Source organism: Solanum dulcamara, chromosome 4 (assembly GCF_947179165.1).
Source record: "Solanum dulcamara chromosome 4, daSolDulc1.2, whole genome shotgun sequence".
Lineage (NCBI taxonomy): Eukaryota > Viridiplantae > Streptophyta > Magnoliopsida > Solanales > Solanaceae > Solanum > Solanum dulcamara.
In genome coordinates, this window is record NC_077240.1 from 56,052,847 (window position 1) to 56,075,934 (window position 23,088).

Here is a 23,088-nt window from a genome sequence, read left to right on the forward strand (position 1 = left end):
TCAATTTCCAAGGCATGTTATAAAGCTATGTTTTATTCCCTTTTTCTTGTTCTGGGAAAATTTTGGCAGAGTTTTCTCTATATTTCTTACTATCCTACAACCTGCACACAGAAAATACCAACAATGCCTCATAGGGCCAACACATATATATATTCATATTATATCACAGCCATACAGGGCTTTCAATATCATCTCATATCGTAGCCACACAAGGCTTTCAACGTTAACAATAGTATGAAAGTGATGGACTTACCTTATATGTCCAACTTCAAATTGCATCTGTTGCACTTTTTGTCTACATTCCTTTCATATTTCAACTTTACATTTCAATCACATGTCAATACCTTACCCAACAGATATCTTTCGGGCCTTTACTTTACTTACTTGTGTGCTTCGTAACTTTCTATGTCGTCAATTACTTCCTTCTGTTGGTGTCGTCCTGTTGTTAAGATCCTAGGTTAGTACAAGGAATTGTCCTATGACTCGGATCTATAGCACGATCTCATATATAAAAGAAATGTAACATCCTAAACGTCCTGTAGCCTCCTGTTTATAGATGTGGCGCATAACACATTGATACACAAGATTCTACTAGACAGAGTCTGCAGACAATCTAAGAACGAACTGCTCTAATACCACTTCTGTCATGACCCAACCCCTTAGGCCGCGACTGGAGGCCGACCTGGACCCTCCGTATACCTAACTATCAGTTGTGGTAAAATTGAACTGTAAATAAAACAATATCATGTAACAGAGCCCCATTGGGCGATAACATTTTCTTAAACCTATAGCCCTTTTCGTTTGTGTCATAACATGAAAGGGCATGCAAGCCGACAAGGCTGCCATAACATAATAACATATACCATACATCATGTAGACCCAACTGAATTAAACTGATATACACAACCTACATATACATATTTGCAGACCTCTAACAATATCAATGATAAAATATGGCGGGAAAGGTCCCCTGCCTTACCCCTGAATAACAAAACAATACTATACATCAACGGCCAATGCCAAAAACTAGGCTTCGATACAATAGAGCCTCTTCCAGCTGAGCTGAACGGGATCCTAAGATGATGGACTTGCAAAACCTGTACCTGTACTTACGAGCATAAAACGCAGCCCCCTCGAGAAAAGGGTGGTCAGTACGACATATGTACTGAGTATTTAAAATATAACACAATACGACTAGAGGCATATCTGAAATAAAGAAGTAGGGGATAAAATATCAAATCAAAAACCTGTACCTGGAAAAGTAAAATCATGCATGCTCAAACTTTCAATATAGCCGGCCCTATCAGGGATCCAGTGAGACATATATGTAGTACCATCACCTCCTTATTACAACACATCATTATATCATCATATATATACATACGTACCCGGCCCTCTAGTGAGGGCGCAATGAACAATGCAGTGGATTGTACACGATTACTATTCCCAGCCCCGGGGTCGACAAAAGAAGTGTTATAGTATGCATGAGTAGAGTAGTGAGAAACAAAACACAATTTAAATCATTATCGGGGACTCAATGAATTCATCAGTTGAATCATCCCTGGAGATCAGGGCAGAAAATATCTGACGTATACCTTCTAAATGTCACTAAGGACTATGTAAAAGAGAGTTTTGCAAATCTTAGACTTATACCAGTATTAAATATCTTATAGAAGTCTGAGCATTGGTTATCTCAGAGCCTTTCTTTTTACAAAAAAGAGCTTAGTTGAATCAATTGTTAAACAGTTATATAGAAGACTCGAGGAGTAGGAGTTTAACTACTTTAAAAGTTTTAACATCCAGAAGTGATTCAAAGTCCTGAAGTCATATTCAGAACCTAAGAGTGAAGTTGTGCCGAAGCTTTCATCATCCATATCCTACATCTAAGACATGCCAAAAGGAAGAGAAAAGATAGGCTTTACATACCTATGTCAAAAACATACCAAGAGAAGCTTCACATACCTCTTATGAGTTACTCTTTATCTCGTTCGCCTCGTCGTCCTTTGAACCTATTCAATATGAAAGAAATACAAATATCAACAACCCTTGACTATTCAACACCTTTAATTATACATGAGTATTCAAAGAACTCATTTCCTCGCTCATCTTCTCGACTAGTTCCTTAACTAGTTAAAGAGTTAACGGAAATCGGGCAGCACCTCCCCTAAATATGCCCTATCTGAATTTCGAATCACACCCCTAATAACTAAAACCAACCAAAAGAAACAACCTACAACATATATACAATCAATTCACACCAACATTACACAATACAAACCCCAAACAACTCACTCCAAACTATCACAACGTGAACTCTAGACAGCTTACTGTCATGCATTATTGCTTCATTTTGAAAGGGTAATTAAAGGAAATAGGATTTATGTCCTCATGAAAGTTATAGAAATGTGTCTTAGGGTAGCATACAATTTCGAATCACCCCTACATCAATTCTGTACAAAAATATATGCCTAATATACCAACAATAGTCCGTGTAAGATGTCCAAAACCAAAATCTGGGCAGTACCTCCTGTATACTTCGTCACCCTTTTTCGAGTAGATAAAAGTAAAACTTGATTTTAAAGACTTATTAAAGTTATATACCTATGAAATACCTTTCCAAATCATATTGAATCACTCGAAACGAAGCTGTACACAAGAAGTTATACTAATATTACTAACCATAGTCCTATTCAAAAATGGGTTTGTTAACTAGCTCTTAACGTTTTCTCTCTTTGTTCTTTCAACTTTCTCTCAAGTTTCCAAGGGTAGAGATGAATTTATGGTTCCGTAGACATCGTAAGATACATGTATACACCTCCACGTTGTTGAGGAACACCATAGATAATTAATTCACGGAGGAAAAATTGGAAACTTACCTTAATTTCTCCAAAACATGGCTGCCTTTCTCTTCTTCTTCTCTCACGTTTTTTCCTTCTCTTTGGCTGTTGTTTTGGACAGAAAATGTGACTAAGAGTCACTTAAAATATAGATATATGTTGCCTTAGGGGTGAGACATGTCATCTCCTAAGGGTGACACGTGTTCGGCCCCCATTGGGCCAACACATACATGTTGCCAATAAGAGGCTGCCACGTGGCGTAGAGTCCACCTCCCCCCAAGAAGGTGGGTCACCTACTTGTCCCCAAGCAGGTGGTTCACCTGCTTGCATGTGGTGCTGTCACGTGTCACTCCTCCATTGGCTGCCATGTGTCGTCCTTTCTCCTTCCTCGTGGATTTGTAATCTCGTCCTATTTTAAGAGGCTATGTAATCCATGCTACGTAAGATTGGTATGTCCTCAAGTAGCTCAAGTATGTAAGACATATAAGTTAGTAGCTAACGTAGGTAAGTCGAGTTCTACGACTCATCACTTGGCCCTCAATTCCTTCCGAATTCTTATGACTCTATTTGCAACCTTCTCTACTATGGGGTATCACATTCTCCCTTCCTTAGAGTCATTTGATAGTGTCGTAGCATATCTATCTCACATGATAATGTCTAAGGAACTTATGAGACATTCTGAGTTTAAAAGTGTAGGGTGGAACAGACAACCAACTGAACAAGGTGACTATTAAGAACAGGTATCCTATGCCATAAATTAATGATTTATTTGGCCATCTTTATGGTGCACAATATTCTCCAAGTTAGACTTGAGAACAGGTTACCACTAGATGAGGATTAGGGTGGACGACATCCCAAAGTGTACCTTTAGGACTCTATTATGAGTTCTTAGTCATGTCTTTTGTATTACCCAATGCCCCCAACAAATTTTATGGAGTTGATGAACCCTGAGTTCTGGTCCTACTTAGACTCATTTGTGATAGTTTTCTATGACTACATTCTAGTCTGTTCAAGGAGTAGGGAGCATCATGAGCAACATTTGAGGTTTGTACTCCAAGCCTTGTGAGATCAACAATTGTATGCCAAAATCACTAAGTAAGAGTTTTGACTTGAGTTAGTCACATATTTGGGGAACCTGGTGTCTAAGGATGGGATTAGGGAGGATCTTTTGAGGATTGCTGTAGTTCGTGATTTGACTAGTCCTACCTCTGTCATGACCTAGCCTAAGGACTAGCCATGACACGGAGATCGAAACCCTGAAGGGTCCCAACGAAGTTTCTTAGCATATCATTTATGAGAATACATAAGGTAAGTAAAGTGATAGAACTTAAACATGGATGTGGAAACAAAATGTAAACATGAAAAGTCTCAATCCAAAATAGAATAATGACATAGACTCTATGACATCCAACATCACTCTACAAAACTAGATGGAGGAATAAGAAAAGCTCCGATCTCACCTAATATAAAAGAAGGAATAGTCATAAGAACGATGAAACATAAAATTTTACATCCTCAAAACATGAGGACTCACCACAAGTTAAAGTAAAAACTCAACTTTATTCATGAAAATGATGCGCGTAAAGATTGTTTGTCCCTATATTATGATAAAATATAGGAAAAAGTATGCGTTAGTATGTTTGAATATAATAAGTATGTAGGAATGAAATGCATGATATAAAAGCAATGATGTAATGATCAAGGTTAGAACACATGATAAGAAAACCATTTATACGTAATAGTGAATCATGAGTAAGGCTAATGTCATTTAGCCTTAATGCAACCCTATAAAAAAAAGGAAATTGTACAATGCATGGGTAGTCATAAGTCATAATGGAAAATCATAAATGATCTTGTAAGTTTATATGTAGTAGCAAAGATCTTAAATCATATTGAGAGTCATAAAACCATTGGCGAGAGAACATACTTTACTTTGTAAAAGATATTAGCAATAGTAAGAAATACCTTAAACATTGAAAGAGGGACCTTGCACCTTTGTGAGATCAACCGTTAACTGACATAAACTATATGAGCTAAATCGGAGGAAAGGGAGAGGCTACTTTCTCAGATAGACTCCTGTATGCCTAAGTGTATCCACTAAGCTATATGAAGTATGAAGCCTCTACTACGGGTGACCCTTAAAGGAATCAAGCCTCTACTATGGGTTATGCTTTATCCTTTGGTACCACGTAGTTATGGGACAATGTGATTTTACTATGGGTCTCTTGCCTCAACTAGGGGAGAGAGTGCCTATGCCAAGGTCCACTCGGTTCTAGATAAACTCTCAATGGAATATCATACATAGTATATCAAAAGCTTGTCATTAATTCAACATCATGTGGGAGGGTCCATATCTACTACCCATCCACCATTCATAAAAACATAATTATAGAATAGCTCCTTAATCTTATCTCATGTAATGTGAGTGTAGGCCTTTCATCATTACTATATTTATTCATAAAATATCTTTAGGGACTTAAATCACCTTATTATTAACTTGCTTAAAACATCCATGAATCATCATTCATAACTTTTTATGAGTCATTCATAAATATTAAAAAATCATTCGTAAAGCTTTCATTGAAATAACTTGACAATCATGATCATATCTTATACCTGAAAATATAATGAAATATTGAATACATGATCATTTGAATTGGAAATTATGAGATTAACTTGAAAACATACCTGATTATATACTTTGTATCAACCCATACATAATTCATGAAGATAACATCAATAGGAGTATAATTGAAAATGCCCATAATTCAAGATAAAGCAATTAGGAAATTCATAGGAAATACTTCAATTCCTATATAATAATCATTAATTCATATTGAAATAGTATTGTAATCATAGTTTAAATCACAATTGAAAGACTCATAAAAACATTCATAAGTTCATACTTGAAAATTAGCTAATTCCATAGGTCTAGGTAATACTTTATGGATGTCATGCAATTATTGATAATTGATGTATATTTGAGTAGAGAATCATGTAATAAAACTTAATTCATGAAATTGGAAGAAGAATTGATTAAACTCTCATACAATATATACTGGAAATCACATGAAAAGTTGAAGATCTTTTGGGCTTCATGGGTGGAAGATACCCATGAATCAATGCCCACATACCTTGGGTGGATTCCGTCATTGAAGCTTGAAAATTGATGGAATTTAGAGGATTTTCTAGAGAGAGGATTTCTAGATACTCGAATATTTGGATTGATGATTAGGAGGGGGAAACTAGTTTGGGGAATGATATATTCCTACAAAACACCCAAAAATAAATTAGGATAGAGGTAAAAGGCTTTAGAAAGGACCAAAATAGCCTTATAAGTCATTCAGAATTTTTCTAAGAAAATGAGTTTTACGACTCGTAGAAAACTCTATGGTTCATAGAGTCGAGTCTAATCTTTATGTGATCTGGTAGCCTCTAGTAAAGTCATACAATGTTACCCTAAACTCTAAATGAGGAAAAATTGACCGCGTTGGAAAGAAGACTCAAAGACCTTTAATTTGATAGTTCATGAGACACTCATATTTTATATTCGGGGATATAAAATCATTTGAAGTTTACCCAAGTAAATTCTTTTACCGAAACTCAATTCATAAAAAATCTTTCAAGTCATCTTTTTGCTAGAGGATTCTTGTGACCTTAAAACATCTACAAATCTATTCCCACAATTAAGAATTAACCTTAATATCTATGCACACTTACAATTAACCGAGCACAACCTTACGGATGGCACTCTAAAGGTCGTAAACCCATATCATCAAAACCTAAGCACATAAAACAATAGCTATTGGGAATCACCTTTGGTTTCTACGACTCATCCTTACTAGTCATTAAATCTCCTGCAGGTCGTACAAATGACTCATCAACCTCTCCCTTTATTTAGTCAAAATTAGAACTTAGGACTCATCCTACGAGTTCTTTTCACGATTGTTTATCCAATGACTCATCGTGTTGAGTCATTTCAAAAGTACTGAGGCTTGTATTTTGTAGGAATCAGACTATTGATCCTACAAATCCCTTCTACGAGTCGTAAGACTTTATGCGATTCATACACTGACCATAAACTTTCTTCCAAAATTAACCAATTTTCCAACCTTAACATTCAATCTACGACTCACTCCTATGACTCGTACGATCTCCCATGACTTGTAGGTCCATTCATAAACTCTAGGACAGTTCCTTTTCTTGGAATTTTCTTTCATTTTGTCTTTTTAACTTCTAGCGTATTACAACTTCTCCTACAAAGGTTCACTATTTAGTAGGTTTAGCATGCAACTACATGTGGTTCATGGAGTGATTTTCTTCAATAGAAACAACTTTTACTGGATTATCTCAAAAGAAAATCCCCTTCCTCTCTAATGAGTGTGAGGTGAGATTTCTAAAGCTGAAAACCTTCTTGACTTCAGCTCTAATTCTTACTCTTTCTATTGAGGGCTATGGGTTTACGGTCTATGGTGATGCTTCTATTGTTGTCTTGGTTGTGTGTTGATGCAGCATGATAGTAATATTGCTTATACTTCTAGACAGATGAAGCTTTATGAGAAGAACTACCCAACTCATTACTTGGAGTGGGCAGTGGTAGTCTTCGAGTTAAAGATTTGGAGGCACTACTTGTATGGAGTTCATAGAAAGGTATTAACTGGTTAGCATCGTCGTCAATACATATTTAGTAAGAGGGACCTTAATCAGAGACAACACTGGTGGTTAAAGTTACTGAAGTATTATTACATCTTGGTCCTTTATCACTCGATCAAGGCTAATGTGGTCGTGATGCCTTGAGCCAAAAAGTGGTGAGTATGAAGAGTATAGCCTTCTTAGCTTTAAAGTTAGAACTTTGGCTTCATAAATCTATTCCTTAGCTAACCTTATGGTTAGACCTGACATTTTTAGGCTTGGCAGAGTTCTTGCTTGTCTGGAGGCTATATTTTCTTCGATGGAGGAAATTCGAGCATAATAGTTTGATGACACATAGTTGAGCGTGATTTGAGATAAGGTGCTTAGTGGTAAGGTAGGTAAGCAATCTTATATCTAGAGGGTTTTTTTAGGATCGAGGGTTGTATCTGTGTTCCTATAGTTTGAGATTTTCTTAAGCTGATTTTGGAAGAGTCCCATTATTTTAGATATTCCATTCATCCCAATGCGGTGATGATGTATCATGATATGAGGAAGAAATAATGGTGGTGTCGAATAAAGAGCATCATTTCAACTTTTATGGCTAGGTGCTTGAATTGTCAGTAGCTGAAGTACGAGCATCAGAGGCTAGGATGTTTGATCCAACAGCTACCACTCTAGAATTGAAGTGGGACCATATTTCTATGGAATTTATGGTGGGCTATCCACATAGCTGTTGGAGTTATAATGTTATATGGGTAATCATAGATTAATTGACCAAGTCTTCTCACTTTCTGCTGGTTTATACTACCTACAACTCAAAGAGGTTAGCTTAGATCTATATTCGAAAGATTGTTCATTTGCATGGTTTGCCGGTGTCTATAATTTCAGATCATAGTACTCAGTAAGCTTTGCATTTTTGGAGGTTTATTTAGTAGAGGTTGGGTGCTATAGCTGAGCTCAACACAATCTTCCATCAACAGATTGACGGTCAATCTGAAAGGACTATTCAGGTCTATGAGGATATGCTTTGGGCCTATGTTCTTTATTTCGCAAGTCAATGGGATCAGTTCTTAGCTTTGGTAGAGTTTGTATATACTAACAACTACCATTCTAGCATTCATATGGCTCCATTCCAAGTATTTTATGGTAGGAACGTATTGATCACTCGTAGGTTGGTTTGATGTGATCTAGGTTAGGCCATGGGGCACCAACCTGTTTTGTGATTTTATTGATAGTGTTCTTGGGATCAAGGAGAGACTCTATATTGCCCAGAGTAGGTAGAATAGATATGTTTATTGAAAGGTGCAGCTTTTGGAGTTTATGGTTAGTGATCATGTGTTTCTACAGATGTGGCTTATGAAGGGTGTGATGAGATTCCAGAGGAGGGGAAAGCTTATCCCCAGGTTTATCATCCCTTTTTGTGATTCTATGAGGATAAGAGAAGTGCTATCACGACCCAACCCCGTAGGCCATGAAGGGTATCCGAGCTGGACACACAAGTGTACCCCTGTCAAATATTCATAACCCATCTCCTATTTATACTCAAAATGCACCAACAGGTAAGAAAACATACAAGTCGGCAAGGCTGTTGTAACATATAGGTTCGTACCGTAATACACATATACGCGAGCTGAAAGGCCACCATGAAACAGGGAATGCCCCAAATCATAATTTATATCAGTACATCTGTACCTATATACATATACGACTCATATTCCACTCATATACAACACGTATACAACTCATACAATTCATATACAACTCATATACAACTCACGTACACATACATCCCACATACGCATCCACAGACCTCTAAGATTAAGAAAACAGTAATATAAGGCAAGACAGGGCACCCGCCGTACCCGTGAACAAAATAAATATATACATCAAGGTTTAGTACCTAAAATTTGGCTCCAGCACAATGGAGCACTTCTGGACTGCTGAGTGGGACTCCTATGCTAGTGGATCCCCAAACTGTGTATCTGTACCTGTGGGCATGAACGCAGCTCCCCAAAGAAAGGAGGTCAGTACGACATATGTACTGAGTATGTAAAACATAACATAGAATAACTAGAAGCATATCTGAAATAGAAGTAGGAGATAAACATTATATAAGAAACTTGTACCTGTACCCTGTGAATTGTAAGACATGCATGCTCAAATTATACAATATAGCCGGCCCTTTTAGGGATCCGGTGAATCATCCTATAGGCCCATCATAGGCCCGGAGCTATAACCACCTTATTACAATATATTATCATATATATACATATGTATCCTGGCCCTCTAGTGAGGGGCGGTGGATAATGAAGTGAATTGCATGAATCTGATAACCGGCCTGGAACATGGAAAAGAAGTGTTACAGTATACACGAATAGAGTAGTGCATAACTATATGCAGTTTAAATAATTATCGGAGACTCGACTGTATAAGAAGAATAAGCTAGCGTCTGAGGATCAGAGTACTAATCTGATCATCTCAAGTGTCTTCTAATTACCATTCGGGGCTATATCAATTAGAACATGAAATACCCTAGACATGTACTAAAGTGATGCTAACCGCTTATGAAATCAAAAGGACTTATTGTCATATATTCTTTAGGAGTAGGGGTCTGTACATTCATTACTTCCTTAACATGTAGAAAGTTCTAGGAAAGTAGTTCAACTACGATGAGAGTTCAACATCCAGAAGGGAATAAGAGACACTTAGAAATGGAATTACTTCAGCGATCGTATTACTTTTTACTTACCTCTACGACATGCCAAAATAAGAGAAAGAATAGGCTTTACATACCTCTTACAGGTTACTCTTTATCCCATTCACTTCGTCATCCTTTGAACCTAGATAACATAAAAGCAATATGAGTATCAACATACTTATAATTTTCAGCATCTTATACTACCTATGAGCATTTATAGAATTCATTTGTTCGCTCGTCTTCTTGACTAGTTCTTTAACTAGTTAAGGAGTTTAACGGAAATCGGGCAACACCAACTCTATAATGTGCCCTATCCGAATTCCCAATAACGTCCTTAATACCTGCAGCCAACCAAAAACATAACCATAATCTCATATATATATATATATATATATATATATATATAACATGGCAACATTACACAATACAAAATCCAAATGACTCGCTCGAAACTACGATACCAAAATAAGGTTTCTAGTTTCCGTTTTGCAAAACCCTTAACCGTACGAAGTGGGGGGTTGTGTGGATGTAACCAGAAGATCCACCACATCCTTTAGAAAACTTTTAGGTTTTCAACACACGACCACACGACCAGAAGCATCCCCCACACGCACAATGCCTCATTTCGACTACAATTCAACTATAATAATTCCAATTTAGTTTATTTCGAATGTCGAGCATTTCCATGACTTTATTACACTTACATCAGTACACAAGGTGTATAATAAACTTCATAAAGACCCCATAAACTCCAAATTTAAAGGAAAAGCCTTCCCTTACTCGAAATTGGCCAAAACTCGCCAAAATTGTGCCTCAGAACTTCTCTAGCGCGCTTTAAACGCCGTGGCTGCTTGCTGTCCATTTTGGGCTGCACCAATCCATGATTTTATAGTATTGATAACTCTATACCATCATGGTATATGCTATATAATTTATTTATAGAGCGAAATTGGGACATACCTTATTTTTCTCCCCAAGTCGTCATGTTTTTCTCTCTAGGATTAGGGTTTGTTTTCTTGATCTTTGGCTGATGTTTAAGTGTAGGAAATTCTGTATAAGTTACATATACACATATATGGGTGGTCCCAAGAGGTGACACATGTCATCCCCTAAGGGGGACACGTGTCCAGCCCCTATTGGGTCACCATGTCCCAGAAAGCAAGTTGGAGCTGCCACGTGGAAGTGAGGCCCATCTCCCCCAAGCAGGTGGGTCACCTACTTGAACCCAAGAAGGTGGGTCACCTTCTTTCTTGAGGTGCTTCCATGTGTCACTCTATCATTGGCTGTCGTGCACTATTTTTTTCCTTTCCCGTGGGTTCGTAAGCTCGTCTTATCTCAAGAACCTATGTAATCCAAGCCACATAATCTTGGTATATCCTCAAGTTGCTTAGGTACGTAGGACTTATAAGTTAGTATCCTACGTAGGTAAATCGAGACCTATGACTCATTACTTGACCTCCAATTCCTTCCAGTTTCCTATGTCTCTATTTCTAACCTTCTCTACTATGGGGTATCCCATTCTCCCGTTATTAGAGTTGTTTGATAGTGTTGTAGCTTATCCGGCTCACATGATAATGTCTAAGGAACTTAAGAGACATTCTGGTTTTAAAAGTGTGGGGTGTAACATCCTTCCCCCCTTTAGAATATTCGTCCCTGATTATTAAATAAAACTTCCCTTAAGACTTTATACAAATTATAGGGAGGTCTCTTTCTTTTGCGATAACACACATTTTTATCCACATAATTAATACACAAGTTTTCAGGAGTTGGGGTTACCTGTAGATAGCGGGAACAGGTATGAATACTTATGTCTCATGTCCTCTTCAGCTTCCTAGGTCATTTCTTCACAATTCCTATTTCTCCATAACACCTTGACCGAAGCTATGTCCTTAGTACGCAATCTTCTAATCCGTCGATCCAAGATGGTGATCGGTTGTTCTTCATAGGCAAATTCTTCTATGACCTTGATGTCATCTATGGGATATACTCGGGATGGGTCACCTAGACATATGCGAAGCATTGATACATGGAAAACTGAATGTACCGCTTCCAGGTCCACCATTAATTCTAGCTCATAGGCAACCTTGCCTATTCGGCGAAGGATTAAATAAGGGATAATATATCTCAGACTCAACTTCCTTTTCTTGCCGAACCTCATCACTCCTTTCATGGGAGACACTTTCAAGAACTCCCATTCGCCCACTTAAAATTCCAAAGGTCGATGTTGATTGTCTGCGTATGCCTTCTATCGACTTTGGGAAGCTAATAATCTCTCCCGAATAAGCTTTACCTTTTCCACCGCCTGTTGGACCATGTTAGGACCTATTAGTTACGTTTTGCCAATATCAAACTAACCAATAGGTGACCTGCACTTCCTGCTGTATAAAGCCTCATATGGCACCATCTGAATACTGGAGTGATAACTATTATTGTAGGCAAACTCAATAAGTGGTATATGATCATGCCAACTGCCTTTGAAGTCAATTATACAGGCTCGTAACATATCCTCTAGTTTCTGAATAGTGCGCTCGACTTATCCATCAGTCTAGGGATGAAATGTCGTGCTATGTCTTACCTGTGTTCCCAAGCCTTCTTGGAATGACCGCCAAAAGTGGGTTGGGAACTGGGCTCCCCTGTCTAAAATAATAGAGGTGTGAACTCCGTGAAGTCGCACTATCTCTTTGATGTACAATTTTGCATAGTCCTCTGCTGAGTATGTGGTCCTGATTGGGAGGAAGTGGGCTGATTTTGTCAGCCTATCCACAATAACCCATATGGAATCCTGATTTTGGAGACTACGAGGTAAGACGGTAATGAAATCCATGTTAATCATTTCCTATTTCCAGGTTGGAATCTATATTTCCTGTAGTAGCCCATCTAGTTTCTGATGTTCCACTTTAACTTGTTGGCAGTTTGAGCATTGGGCTATGAACTCAGCTATATCTCTCTTTATACCATCCCACTAATATACACCCCTGAGGTCATGATACATATTAGTTGACCTCAGATGAATAGAATAACGGGCATGGTGTGCCTCTCCCAGTACTTGCTGTATAGTCCTACAACTTCCGGTACACAGACTTTTCCTTGATATCGTAGTACTCCTTCAACCGTGATCTCAAATGGAGTTCTCCCCTATTGGAGAGTCACATCCCTATATTGGGTCAGAATAGGGTCTTGGTATTGACATTGTTTTACTTCCTCCATGAGCGAGGATTCAGCGACTCCTCGAATAGAAACCCCATAATTACAAAAACCAGCTAAGCGGACTCCAAGGCTAGCAAACTTGTTAATCTCACAGGTTATCTCTTTTTGCTCTGGTGGTAAATTACTAAGCCAACCATCGATTTACGGCTGAGTGCATCTGCTACCACATTTTCCTTACTTGGGTGGTATAATATGTCGACATCATAGTCCTTCAGCAACTCCATCCACCTTCTTTTCCATAGATTTAGCTCTTTCTTTTTAAAGATATACAGGAGGCTTTTGTGGTCCATATAAATGTCAACGTGTATGCCATACAAGTAGGGCCTCCATATCTTTAAGGCATGAATCACTGCTGCTAATTCCAGATCATGCGTCGGATAGTTCCTTTCACGTTTCCTGAGCTGTTGGGAGGCGTAAGCTATAACTCTACCATGCAGCATCAAAACACATCCTAGCCTAATACCAGAAGCATCATAATAAATAATAAAGTAGTTTGGTCCTTTTGGAAGAGTGAGAATAGGAGCCGTAGTCAATTTATCCTTTAACAACTATAAGCTCTACTCACAAGTATCAGTCCACTGGAACTTAGCCACTTTTTGAATCAGCCTTGTTAAAGGCACCGAAATGAAAGCAAACTTTTCCATGAACCTTTGGTAGTATCCTGATAACCCCAAAAATCTACGTACCTCCGCAGAGGTTGTAGGTCTTGCCCAAGCCTTCACGGCCTCAATCTTCTGCATATCTATGCGAATAACATCAGTTCCAATAACATGCCCCAAAAAAGCCACTGAAGTTAACAAAAAATCACATTTAGAAAACTTAGCGTACAGTTTCTGGTGTTGGAGTACTCTCAGTACCACCTGCAAATGATCCGTGTGTTCCTTTTCTGATTGTGAATAGACCAAAATATCATCAATAAATACAATCACAAATAAATCTAGAAATGGTTTGAACACTCGGTTCATCAGATCCATAAACACTGCTGGAGTTGTCACCCCAAAAGATATCACTTTAAACTCATAGTGCCCATATCGGGTTCTGAATGCGGTCTTTGGAATATCTGCCTCTCTTACCCGCACCTGATGGTAGCCTGACTACAAGTCTGTCTTTGAAAAGCACTTAGCGCCCTACAGCTGGTCAAACAAATCATCAATCCTGGGGAGGGGATATCTATTTTTAATTGTGACCTTGTTCAATTGCCTATAGTCAATGCACATTCGCAGCGATCCATCTTTCTTTTTAACAAATAGTACTGGCACTCCCCATGGTGATGTACTAGGCCTAATGAAGCCCTTTTCCAGCAAGTCCTTCAGCTGCTCCTTTAGCTCCTTTAACTCCGCGGGTGCTATTCTATATTGGGGAATAGAGATAGGTTGAGTATCTGGTGGCACATCTACAGTAAACTCTATCTCCCATTCGGGAGAAAGACCTAGAATTTTATCTGGAAACACATCTGGATATTCATTAACCACGAGCACCGACTAAAGAGTTGGCACCTCTTCTTCCAGATCGTGCACGTAGACCAAAGATAACTATACCCCATTCTGATCATTTTCCTTGCCTTAAGGTATGAAATAGACTTACCCTTCGGCGATACTGTGTTTCCCAATCATTCGATAATTGGTTCATCAGGGAACTAGAACCAGACCAATTTATTTCTACAGTCTACGTTGGCATGACAAAAAGCTAACCAATCCATACCCATAATAACATCAAACTCCACCATATCTAACTTTATCAAATCAGACAAGGTATGATGACTATATACATTCACCGGGCAATTTCTATATACCTGTTTCACCATAATAGAGTCCCCTACTAGTGTAGCCACCTCAAATGATTCCATTAACTCAGGCTTAATTCCAATTCTACTAGTGACAAAAAGAGATATATATGACAAAGTAGAGCCTAGATCGATCAATGAATATACGTCCAGAGAAAAGATTGATAATGTACCTGTGACCATGTTTGGCCATGCCTCCTGGTCCTGTCTACTGGCCAAAGCATATATCCGGTTAGAAGGGCCGCTAAAACTGGAAATTCCACCACGGCCTGCTGGTATCTGCATACCCCACCCCATTAGGCGCATAGCCACAAAAGAAGAACCCATAATTGACCTAGTTGGTTGAGCCGCACCACCTGGAGTACCCTTAAATGGGCAGTCCCTTGAAATATGTCCTTGGCGGCCATAAGAAAAACAAGCACCCACATTCCAATGAAATTCCCCAAAATGAGGTCTGTTACAATAAGTACACTGGGGCACTGGTGGTCTTGACTGTCGAAAGCTCCGGTTCACCTGTGTACCTAAAGCTCTAATGCTTTGGCCAGCCCCTGAATACCTGGTGCTCGCAAATCTTCCACCTGGAATCCGTGGAGGTACACTCCAAACTTGCTGGGAGGGATATCTACAAGACCGCTAGAACCGCCCGCTTTGAAATTCTCCCAGATAACCAACCGACCTAGCCCTCTTAGGCTGACCTCTATCAAAACCTCTGTCTGGTTGACGCCTTCTATGTCGCTCTTCTACCCCTTGGGCGTACGTCTGTACCAAGGTAATATCTATGCCTGGCTGAGAAGCCACATCCATATTGCGATCAACCAAATAAAGGTCCAAGCCCATGACATACCAATGCACCCTGTCTGCCATATAAGCTATAACTATGGGGGCATAAATCACCAATGAGTCAAACTCGAGGCTATAGTCGTGAATACTCTTGCCGTTCTGCTTCAACTGTAAGAATTTATCAACCCTGTCTCATTTTATTTCTAGAGGCAGAAAGTGGCTAAGAAAGGCTTCTACAAATTCATCCCATTCAGCTAGAGAAGTACCTTCGCCCCTTGATAATTCCTAAGATTCATGCCAATTAGCGGCCATATCACACAGCCAATAGGAGGACAATTCAACCGACTCAGTATCTAAGGCCCTAATGATTTGCAGTGTATGCTGCATCTGTCGAATGAATTCCTGTGGATCCTCTGTAGATCTCGATCTATGAAATTCTAGGGGATTACAGGCTAGGAAGTCATGGACCCTCAAGCTATCTTGTCTATTTGCATCATCTGGGCCATACCTCTGAGCCTGTCCTGCCAACAGTCCAGTCAGCAACTGCACTGCGTCTCTCATAGCTCTATCTTCGACCCTTTGCTATAGGGATGGAGGCTCCTATACTGGAGGTTCAGGATCTGCAGCTACTTCTTCCCTAAATTTCTCTAGGGGTGGCGGCATAGTAGAGCGCGCCGACTGAAGTAGAATCCTCGACAAAGACTGGGCACGAGCCCTGGTAACCCTCAGGGTTTGACTATTTTCCCCCGTTGCTACCTTACCCTTCTAGGCAGTGGTTAGTTTCCTTGGAGGTATCACTGTAAACATATAGGTCGATTAGTAAAGGGTCATCCTAAAAATATAGCTCTATCGCACGATCTAAGATAAGAAAGAAAGTAACATCCTAAATGTCCTGTAGCCTCTAGTTTATGGATATGGGGCAAAACACACCGATAAACAAGCCTCTACTAGACACAGTCTATAGATACTCTAAGGGAGAACCACTCTGATACCACTTTTGTCACAACCTAACCTCGTAAGCCGTGATGGGTGTCCGGGCTGGACACACATGTGTACATTACCAAATATACATAACCCATCTCCTATTTATACTCAAAATGCACCAACAGGTAAGAAAATATACAACCCGACAAGGCTGTTGTAACATATAGGGTCGTGCTATAATACATATATACGCGAGGCGACAAGGCCTCCATGATAAAGGGAATGCCCCAAATCATAAGTTATATTAGTACAGCTGTACCTACATATATATACGACTCATATGCCACTCATATACAACTCATATACAACTCATATATAATTAATATACAACTCATATACAACTCACGTACACATACCACCTACATACGCATCCACAGACCTTTAAGAGTAAGAAAATAGTAACATAAGGCGGGATAGGGCCCCTGCCGTACCTGTGAACAAAATAAATATATACATCACGGTTTAGTACCCAAAATTTGGCTCCAGCACAATAGAGCACATCTAGATCACTGAGTGGGACTCCTATGTTGGCGGATCCCTAAATTGTGTATATTTACCTTCGGACATCAACGCAACCCCCCGAAGAAAGGGGGTCAGTACGACATATGTACTGAGTATGTAAAACATAACATAGCATAACTAGAATCATATATGAAATAGAAGCAGGAGATAAAACATTATATAAGAAACTTTTACCTGTACCCTGTGAATTGTAAGACATGCACGCTCAAATTATACAATATAGCTGGCCCTTTTAGGGATTCGATGAATCATCCTGTAGGACCATCATAGGCCCGGCGACATCACCACTTTATTACAACATATCATCACATATATACATACGTATCCCGGCCCTCTAGTGAGGGGCGGTGGATAATAAAGTGAATTGCACGAATCTGATAACCGGACCAAGACTTGATGAAGAAGTGTTATAGTATACACGAATAGAGTAGTGCGTAACTATATGCAGTTTAAATCATTATTGGAGACTCGACCGTATAAGAGGAATAAGCTAGCGTCTGAGGATCAGAGTACTAATGTGATCACCTCAAGTGTCTTCTAATTACCATTCGGGGCTATATCAATTAGAATATGAAAGAACCTAGACATGTACTAAAGTAATGCTAACCGCTTATGAAATCAGAAGCACTTGTTGTCACATAGTGTTTAGGACCAGGGGCTTGTACATTCATTACTTCCTTAACATGTAGAAAGTTCTAGGAAAGTAGTTCAACTACGATGAGAGTTCAACATCCAGAAGGGAATAAGAGACACTTAGAAATGGAATTACCTCAGAGATCGTATCACTTTTTACTTACCTCTACGATATGCCAAAAGAAGAGAAAGAATAGGCTTTACATACCTCTTATAGGTTACTCTTTATCCCGTTCGCTTCGTCGTCCTTTGAACCTAGATAACATGAAAGCAATATGAGTATCAACATCCTTATAATTTTCAGCATCTTATACTACCTAGGAGCATTTATAGAATTCAGTTGTTCACTCGTCTTCTCGACTAGTTCTTTAACTAGTTAAGGAGTTTAACGGAAATCGGGCAACACCAACTCTATAATGTGCCCTATCCGAATTCCAAATAACGTCCTTGATACCTGCAGCCAAAAAACAACATAACCAGAAGCTCATATATATATATATATATATATACAATATGGAAACATTACACTATATAAACTCCAAATGACTCGCTTGAAACTATGATACCAAAATTAGGTTTCTAATTTCCGTTTTGCAAAACCCTTAACCCTACGAAGCGGGGGGTTGTGTGGATGAAACCACAAGCTCCCCCACCTCCTTTAGAACACTTTTAGGCCTTTCAATACACCACACGACAAACAGCATCCCCCACACGCACAATACCTCATTTCCATGACTTTATTAAACTTATAGCAGAATAAAAGGTGTATAATACACTTCATAAAGCCCCATAAAGTCCAAATTTAAAGGAGAAGCCTTCCCTTACCCGAAATTGGCCAAAACTCACCAAAATTATGCCTTGGAACTTCTCTAGTGCGCTTTAAATGCCGTGGCTGCTTGCTGTCTCTTTTGAGCTTTACCAAGCCATGATTTTATAGTATTAATACCTACATGCCTTGGAACACTTTTGGGACTTACCTTATTTTTCTCCCCAAGTCGTCATGTTTTTCTCTCCAGGATTAGGGTTTTTTATCTTGATCTTTGGCTGATGTTTAAGTGTAGGAACTTCTGTATAAGTTACATATACACATATATGGATGGTCCCAAGAGGTGACACATGTCATACTCTAAGGGGGACATGTGTCCATCCCCTATTGTGCCACCGTGTCCATGCAAGCAAGGTGGGGCTGCCATGTGACTGTGGGGCTCACCTACCCTAAGCAGGTCGGTCACCTACTTGAACCCAAGTAGTTGGTTCACCTTATTACTTGAGGTGCTGCCATGTGTCACTCCATCATTGGCTGCCACACATCATTTTTTCCTTCCTCATAGGTTCGTAATCTCATCTTATCTCAAGAACCTATGTAATCCAGGCCACGTAATCTTGGTATATCCTCAAGTAGCTTAGGTACGTACGACTTCTAAGTCAGTGTCCTACATAGGTAAATCGAGTCCTACGACTCATTACTTGGCCTCCAATTCCTTCTGGATTCCTATGCCTCTATTTCCAACCTTCTCTACTATGGGGTATCCCATTCTCCCTTCATTAGAGTCATTTGATAGTGTTGTAGCTTATCCATCTCATATGATAATATTTAAGGAACTTAAGAGACATTCTGGGTTTAAAAGTGTGGGGTGTAAAAAGTGCCCTATAAGATAGCCTTACATCAAACTTTTTTGGGCATTCACCCTTTTTTCCATGTTTCGATACTGGGATGGTATATTCTAGATGAATCTTACATGCTATAGTGGGATCCTATTAATATTGATGAGTCTTTAGAATTTGAGGAGGAGGCTATGGCTATTCTAGAAAGACAAGGTTGGAAGTTAAGGTCTAAGTAAATCTCATCTGCAAAGTTTAAGTGGAGGCACCATACAATCGAGAAGGCTACTTGGAAGGATGAGCTTGAAATGCAGACACCCATATACTTACCTTTTTGAACCTTGAGGTGCGTCCTTTTGCGTTTACTTATGAAAATGAATGTCCTTTAAATAGTGGATGTTGTAGTGACCCTCATGGTCATTTCACCGCTTTTAACATTTTGCCCATTTTTGTATTTTCCTTGTAGCTTTTATATGTGGTGTTCGGATGGGTGGTAAGCTTCCCAAGGTGTTCGAGTGAGTTTTGAGGACGTTTTTCTATACTTTGGAGGCTTAAGGGAAAAAAAGTTGACTTTCATCAAAATCCATAGATTATGATTTTGGATGATGATTCGGTCAGTTCCATCAGGTTCAAAAGGGTTTTAGCTAGTGTGATGGTTGTTTTGTGTTTCAATGTGTTTTTTTTGTGTTTTTACCATTAGGTTTTTATATTTGAAGTTTTGGACAAAGTTTTACTTCAGTCAACATTATCAGTAAACACACTTGGATGAAAATTTCATCAGCGCAATAAACTATGGGTTGCAGAGTTTGATATAAAATGACCTTTGGTTTGACTCCCAAGGTGTTTGGGATGAGTTTGTGGCTTTTTGTGTTTTAGTTGTAATTCTATATAAAAATTAACTTGGGTCAACATTTTGATAAGACGACCTTTGTAGGTTGTTTCGTCTATTTTGTTAAGTTTGGAATTTTATTTACAAGTGGGTAGCACTTTTGGTTTTCGTTGTTAACACATCAAATGAGTTTCAAGGGAGTTTTTGAAGTTTTAAATATTTAGCTCAAACTACTAAAGAAACCTCAGGTGCCATCGCTTTTGCAGCCCATAGACTCTTTTGCAGTAGCCATGTTAGCGACAAAGGGGGCACTTTTGCGATTGGCATCAAACGGCGAGGGTTGTTTTTGTGATCGATTGGCGACATTTACAGATGTTGCATTTTGAGCAGGAGCCTCTTAGGTGGGGTTCGTGTTTGCAATCCTTGATGGCTAAAGAGATGGCCGCTTAACCAGCTATTTGACCACTTTTGCGATTATCGTTGGGAATTTATTTCCTTTTGACCTTCACTTCTTCAAAGAAAGAAACCCATTGACGAGGAGCTCGGTCTTAGGTGAATTTGTTCTTTTCTTGACCATATTGAGTGATTGAAAGATAATTTCATTCCATTCCATGTCCATAACATAATTCTAGCTTCAACTCCTTGATTCCATTCAAATTTTGGTTTAAATTTCCTTGATTTCAATTCTTCAAGTATGGTATTTGGACTATTTGAGGTCCTAATTGGACTCCATTTTTTCCAAATTTTGGGCATGTGATCTTCACTTTGTGAGAACATGATGACGTTTTAGTTTGGTAATTTCATAATGTCGTTTGATGGTGAATTTTTGTCCCGATTCTAGTCAAAATTTCAAAATTTTGATATGGGTATAGTTCATTCCATATTGATTTGCTAGTTCTGTTCTTTATAACTTGGCAACAATCCGAGGCTATCCAGAAGGGAAAAGCACCGGGTAGTTATTGTGTGCTGTTTTTGACCTTGGGGTAGGTTATGGTTTCTCCCTTTTATACTTCGCCTAGTTTGATTATATATGTATTTGAGTAATTTTATGGTTAGGATGGTTTTAGGACTAGTTTATAGGTGTGTTTGATCCTTAGAGATATTATTTAGAGATATTATTGGCCATTTTGGGTTATTTAGTGCAGTCTTTTAATTGATACGCCTTAGTTTAGGTTCAACCATGGCTTGGTTATCATTTTAGATCCTTAGAATATTTTTAGGTGGCATGTGACTTATATTTTATATGTGTTGGATGTTTAGTTTTATTTTCCCTTTTGGCTTATGTTTTTAGTTTATTGCCTTATTTATTAATCTCTTGGGCCTAAAGCCGCGAGCTTGGACTGGTGGGATTTCCAGGTTTGTAAATGCATGTTGTGATGAGTGATTACCTAGTTGTGTGTGTTATATGGATTGAAATGCTGTGATTATTGCGTTGTATTGGTGTGAAATCATATTCTTTGCATATGATGACATAGTTGCATCTAATTTTAGAAAGAAAAGACGTTTTTAGAAATAACTATTGTGTTTTTCTCATAGGGAGTGTGATTACTAATGATATACTTGTTTTACAAATGGAAATGTAGTTTTGAAAACAATGCACCTTTTTCTCCTTTTAAAGTATATGTTCATACGCTCCGTCAACCTGCATACTAAATTCAAGGTTTTACTACTATTACATCAAAAGTTCTGAAGAAGTGGGTTTTGTAGTTATCTTCGGGGTCCATAAGAGAGTCGACGAGGCATTTATGACACTTTTTACAAAAATATACATTGGCCACAAGTGCATCATATCTCTTTATGTGATTGATTATATGTATTTGTTAGGAATGTGTAATAGAACTATCATTGCCCTTTCTTGTCGGTAGTGTTTCTTTAGTTTTAGCCTTATATCAAACTCTTGTTAGTACTATTGTGCTGCATATTTAAGTATATGATCTTTCTGAGCTCGATCATCCTGTGATGCCTACTGAGTACCTTGTATTATGGTACTCATACTACATTTCTACATCATTTTTTGATAAAACTTCAAGTACAAACCACCCTTGGTCAGTGTTGGATCTTTCTTGATCATTGCAGACTTGGATCGTGGTTAGCTCATGGCGTTCAGAGACTTCTTGATTTCCCTTTTTTGTGTTAACTTGTATTTTGTATTTTTATTAGTCAGTTCTTGTAATGAAACTCCAGGTCATTTTGCCTATTTCTCAATCTTTTCAGCATTTAGAGATTTTCAGTATTTACTCTAATTTATTTATTACTTGTTGGGACTAACCATTTGGTCGTCGGGTCATTCGTTTGAGTTTTGTGCGAGTTTCTTTTTTTAGAATTTCATAAGTGAAAGAGTTGACTTAGTCAACTTCTAGTATTTTGGGTGTCTGATGGGATTTCTGTCGGTTTCATTATCTATGAAAAGGCCATTTTGTTCTGGTGTGATAGCTGGTTCAGGCTTCAAGGCTTTCATTTGGAGTTTGGGTGATTAGGCATTTTAACTTTGAAGTTTTGCGTAAAGTTTAACTGCAGTCAACATTTTTGGTAAACATGTTAGGATTGAAATTATGTTAGAGAGCAGTTAGCATCGAAATGT